Below are 5,294 nucleotides of genomic sequence, written 5' to 3'. Positions count from 1 at the left end.
TTCGATCCAGAAACGCATTTCATGGCGAGATAAACAACAAATAAAGAAAGAACGAAGAAATAGAATAATCCTCCCCATAATTGCTGATCAAAAATTTATTATAATTATTATAATATATTAAAATATTATATAATATATATATTATATTTATCTATATATAAATTATATAATCCCTTCCCCTAATATTAAAATCCAACAACAACGTAATTTGAAAAACGGATAACAAAGTGTCGAGAGTATAGAAACACGAGGCACGAGGCAAGGAGATAGAGGCATCGACGATTTTTCGTCGAACAGACGCTATTTCTCGCGTGATTAACGACTTTTTATCCACCGCGAAAAACATTTTTATCGGGGCTAATTACACGATCTGATATAGAAAAAAAAAAGGAAAAAAGAAAAAAAGGGAGAAAGAGCGGTTAAATGTTTATCGCGATAAATGTTTATTCGCCGATATCCACGGGATTTAAACGGGATTCTTTTTACTTTATTTTATTTTTTTTCCTCCCCCAGCCGACGGATGATTTAAAGCGTACTCGTTATCTAACAACCCTTAATGCACAGGGTGGTCTACCCTTTCGGGGCAAACTTCGGATAACATAATTTCTAACGTGTCTAAAAGTTTCACGCGATTATCGCCGTTAAAATATTTCTTCTTTTTCCAGTTAGATAAAGTGGTATATATTTATAAGTAAACTGTTTTCGAACGTTTTTATCCAGATAATTATTATACCCGAGGAGAAGAATTGTTCTGAACGTGTGTTCGTCTAAACATTTATTATTTTTATCATCCCTCCCCCTCTTCTCTGAAATTTGTTTACATGTAATAACGCTCGTGCGAAATTTGAATTTGAATTTTTTTTTTCGAGCGATATCGAGTGAAACTGAAAATCTCGTTCGATAATTTATTCGTATCAAAATTTCACGGTTGAGCGAGGTTTGGTTTTGTCACTCATTTCCGAATTAAAATTCGGAATAATTAATAATAATTATTTTAATTCGAATAATAATTCGAATTAAAATTGCGAAACAGTTCGATTACATTAAAAATTAAATCGAAGTAAATATATTTTGTTTCGTCGAAAAATTCTTTCCTTCGGTCTCGGGAGTCTAATTGAATCTTCAGGATTATTTTCAGCATGGGAAAATGTTGGTAAAATGCTAGGCTACGTTGAATCAGGCAAATGTATGAAGAGCGTAGAATCGTAGTTAACCGACGTTTGCTTAAAAATTACCCACTCGATAATTGCGTTACATGCGAACAGCTGCAGCCAGTTCCTCCATTTTAGAGACATCGTGTTAGGAAAGTTGGAGATGCATAAATATCACTTGTACGTTGTATGTTACTCGCGACACGAGAATAAAATAATTCTTAACTCGAACGAGGATAGTGATTCTTTTTAAAAAAAAAAAAATAATATTTAAATACAGATGTTACGTATTCTTTATTCTCTATTATTACATTTTACACAAAATTACAGAAGAGAGCAACAGTTATGTCTAATTAATGATTTTCAACAATTTCGTTTTAAATTTTTAAACGAAACGACGAAATAAAATTGCTTGGAATAATTTATTCGATTGTTTATCTTTGAAACGAATCTTGTCGTCGTTCGATGTTATATTATAACTAAGCGTAATTTAAAACACGGTGAGATTTTTTCCGATATCGATAATTGCAAATTGGAAACGAGAAAATTATCGTCGTTTCATCCTTACGATCGATAATTTAATTCCTTTCGATTCTAATTTTTCATTTGTCAAATAGAATTTACCTCCCGATCGATAATGCAGGTTATCGTTACTTTTAATCAGTATTACGCGGAATATGGAATATGAACTTATTCGCGCTTAAGAGTAATAACACTGCTAATATGTGTATCTTCAAAATTTGTTACCCGTGTCTAGTTATTTTTTCTCGCGGCAACAAATCCATCATGTTTCTTATTTCACGAATGAAAAAATTGAAAGCGATGTTTCCAACATTTTATCAATTACGAATTATCCGAAAGAAAGAAAGAAAGAAAGGAAAAAAGAAAGAAATGGTCGATTTCAAATGAGCACATTTTTTTCGACAGCCTCGGTCGACAGAACATTTGTTGGCATTCAAGGGCCAACGAAACGTGACAAAACAAATTGCATCTTCCTCTCTCCTCCGGAAATGCTTGCAAAAAAAAACCCTAGTTTTCGCTCCTAGTTCTCTAATACTTCCCCTCGTATAATTGTATGTACTTTGTACGAAAATGAATTTTTGTTTCACTCGAAATATTTATTATTAATCTATTATGGATATCAGTTTCCAATAATTTGAGGATCTGGGATAATTCGACGAAAAGAGAGAAGATCTAGACACTGAATAACAACTCCAATCAAGTTTTAGTTTTATTTCTATGGTGCAAGGAATGAACTCGTTCTCAATAATTAAATCAATTAATAACATTTAAAGATCTTGGATAATCGATGAAAAGATCCATTTTCTTTGATCCAAAGAGTGGAATTGAACACTGAATAACAACTTCAATCAAGCTAGTTTTATTTCTCTATTTCGAACACTCTGTTAATAATTGAACTAACAACATAATAATAATAGATCGTAATTCGACGTATTAAGAGACGAGTATATTTATCCAATCAACGATACAATTATCTATTTCCACAAATCCATCCTCACGATCGACAAGCGCCATCAATAAGTGTAGTGGTACGCTTGCTTTACATTTTTCTCCGTTCGACGCCATTGGAACGGTAGTGACGATCACGTGACAACGTAGTCCGTTCCGTTCGACATCCGTGACATCGTGCTCCCGCGTCCCACGAAACGTGTAATTCGAGCGAAGCGGTGAAAAGCTGGAGGAAACAGGGCAGAACGCGCATGGTATCCCGGGGGGTTGGCCACGATATCGTTGAAAGAAGAAGCCGATGACATTCCTTGAGCAAATAAGGGGGCTAATAATAACATTTAAAGCGTCGCGTGTTCGTAGCTTGGCCGGAAGTCGGCCATTATTCAGCTGGCCCGTATAATGGCAATCACGTAATACAGAGTCTTCGAGAAAAAGAAGAAAAAGAAGAAGAAGAAGAATTCTTGAACGTTTTTCTTCGACAAAATTCGATCGAATTCTATCTCGTCGATTAATGGAACGGATTTTTCTTTGAAGGTAATCCTAGATTTCTGAAATATCGACCCGATGATTCGGTTTGAAAATTTTATGAAAATTTAAAAAAAATAAATGATATTTTTTTATGTCATGGATAAGGTGTCTCTTTGATATAATAGATGTGATATTGTTTACGAAGGGGAAGACGTCGAGAATTATATGACGCACGAACGAAGATAAATAATATGTTTTTTGTTCTCTGCACGAAAGGAAAGAAATAAAAAACAGGCAAATCGGAATTTTAGAAAAAGAAGAAGAATTCAATTCTCGAACGTTTTTTCTGCGATCCTGCGACAAAATTTGATCGATATCTCTTTCATCGATTAACGATAGAACGAATATTTCTTTAAAGGTAATCCTAGATTTCTGAAATATCGACTCGATATATAAATTAGCTCGTCTTGGAAATTTTGAATGAAATATTTCTATTATTTTTATTTATGAAAATTTTAAACAAAAGAAATGAAATTCTTTTATTTTACAGACGAGGTGTCTCTTTTATACAATAGATGTGATATTGTTCACGAAGGGAAAAGATGTTGTCGAGTCAGAATTACGACGCACGAACGAAGATAAATAATAATGTTTTTGTTCCCTGCACGAAAGAAAAAAAGTGGAAAAGCAGAATTTTACACCAGTAGTTGTATATTAAAGTTGCAAGAGAGACGGTGGTGGTACGGTGAATCAAACAAAACCTTCGTTTTAAATAGCGCATAAATCTTAACGCGCTACTCTGTCGAAGATTTCTACACGAGCGAATTATTAATGAGCCTATAGAGCGACTTTTATACCTAGCAACGGAACGAGAAAGAAACTTTTTTCTTATAATGCGTGCAATAAAGAGAAACGGTGACAGCGTTTATTCTCAACGTTTTCGATTTTTTTTAGTAAAATTTGAAACGAAAGACAATTTTGTAAAAAAAAAAAAGAAAAGAAAGAAAGAAAAAGTGCTTCTTTCGCATTTGCAACATCCGTATACAATGATAATTAAAGATAACAATGGGTAGATCCAATCTGTGTACTTGAACGTTGCACAAGTTTCCACGATTCGATTTTTCATTCCCTTCTATCGCTATATACCGCTTTGTTGTTCTTGTTTGTTGCAGTAGGAAGTAATCTACCGACGTCAAACAAGAGGATCGTGACGGTCGGTAGAATCATTCTACGCTTGTCCTTAATTAACCGATTGCGCAAGTTGAGTCAACGCGCATTACTTCGATCGCTTACTTCGAAACTAACTAAACAAATTTTTGCATGGAATATTTTTCTAAATCAACAATTTTACTTAATTTTATTTAATTTTTCTAATACAACAATTTTTATTTTTTTAAAGTGTATTAATATTCTCTCTTATCGGTTCAAATTTTATATACAATATAATGTACAACGAACGAGTTTCGATAGAATACGAAATATACAATTTTTCGAAAAAATTCAGGAACCAAAAGTAACAATCATTCTAAAATTTTCTAAAATTATATATAAAAATTATTAACAAAAAAGTTGATCATCATTGAAATTTAAAATGGTCGTCACAAAAAAATCGAAGAATGTTCAAAAATAGTAGATCCTGCTCGATAACTGTTATAAATGAAGAAAAACTATTTTGATTGCTAATAACAGTTATCGATGATCGAATTTTTTTTTTTCATTTGTTCATAATAATTATTGATAAAAAAATTCATTTCCATTGCTTATTTAATTATTGAGTTATCTACTCCTTCTTTCTCATGGGATGAAACGAGCCCATGAAAAATTGTAAATCTTTACTGAGAGTCGTTTCGAGAAGGTTTCGTGCAAGTGCGAATCGTATAAGAGCAGAACACAAACATCTGTTCGTTAACTGTCTTCGTTCCACTTGTATATATAGACGTACGATTTCTCTTACAATTTTCCTGTCCCGGGACAATCATTTTTCAAAAAATGAATACACGTTTCAACGGCTCGTTCTCAATTAAAAAAAGAAAAAAAAAAAGAGAGAGACACTCTCCTAGAGAAATGGATACAATTTCTCGTGGAAAAACTTCTCGATCGTACACCTTTTTGCCGCGTGCACGAGCACGTAGATACCGACTGGTGGCGAACCACCACCGACTTCCTTTCCTTTCCTTCGATCATCGGTCGCAAATTACGACACTT

The 5,294-nt window shown here is 33.3% G+C and overlaps 1 long non-coding RNA gene across 1 annotated transcript; it reads left to right on the top strand.

Annotated features, from left to right (window-relative positions):
• The first annotated feature begins 1,087 nt into the window (after positions 1 to 1,087).
• Positions 1,088 to 4,164, top strand: LOC116186469. The gene is made up of 2 exons (XR_004151484.1): positions 1,088 to 3,507; positions 3,640 to 4,164. It is a non-coding gene; the product is annotated as an uncharacterized LOC116186469 (long non-coding RNA).
• Positions 4,165 to 5,294: the final 1,130 nt, after the last annotated feature.

Source organism: Apis dorsata, unplaced genomic scaffold, assembly GCF_000469605.1.
Source record: "Apis dorsata unplaced genomic scaffold, Apis dorsata 1.3 scaffold_41, whole genome shotgun sequence".
NCBI classification, from domain to species: domain Eukaryota; kingdom Metazoa; phylum Arthropoda; class Insecta; order Hymenoptera; family Apidae; genus Apis; species Apis dorsata.
The sequence above is the reverse complement of the archived record's forward strand: the minus strand, read 5'-3'. Positions and strand labels throughout refer to the sequence as shown.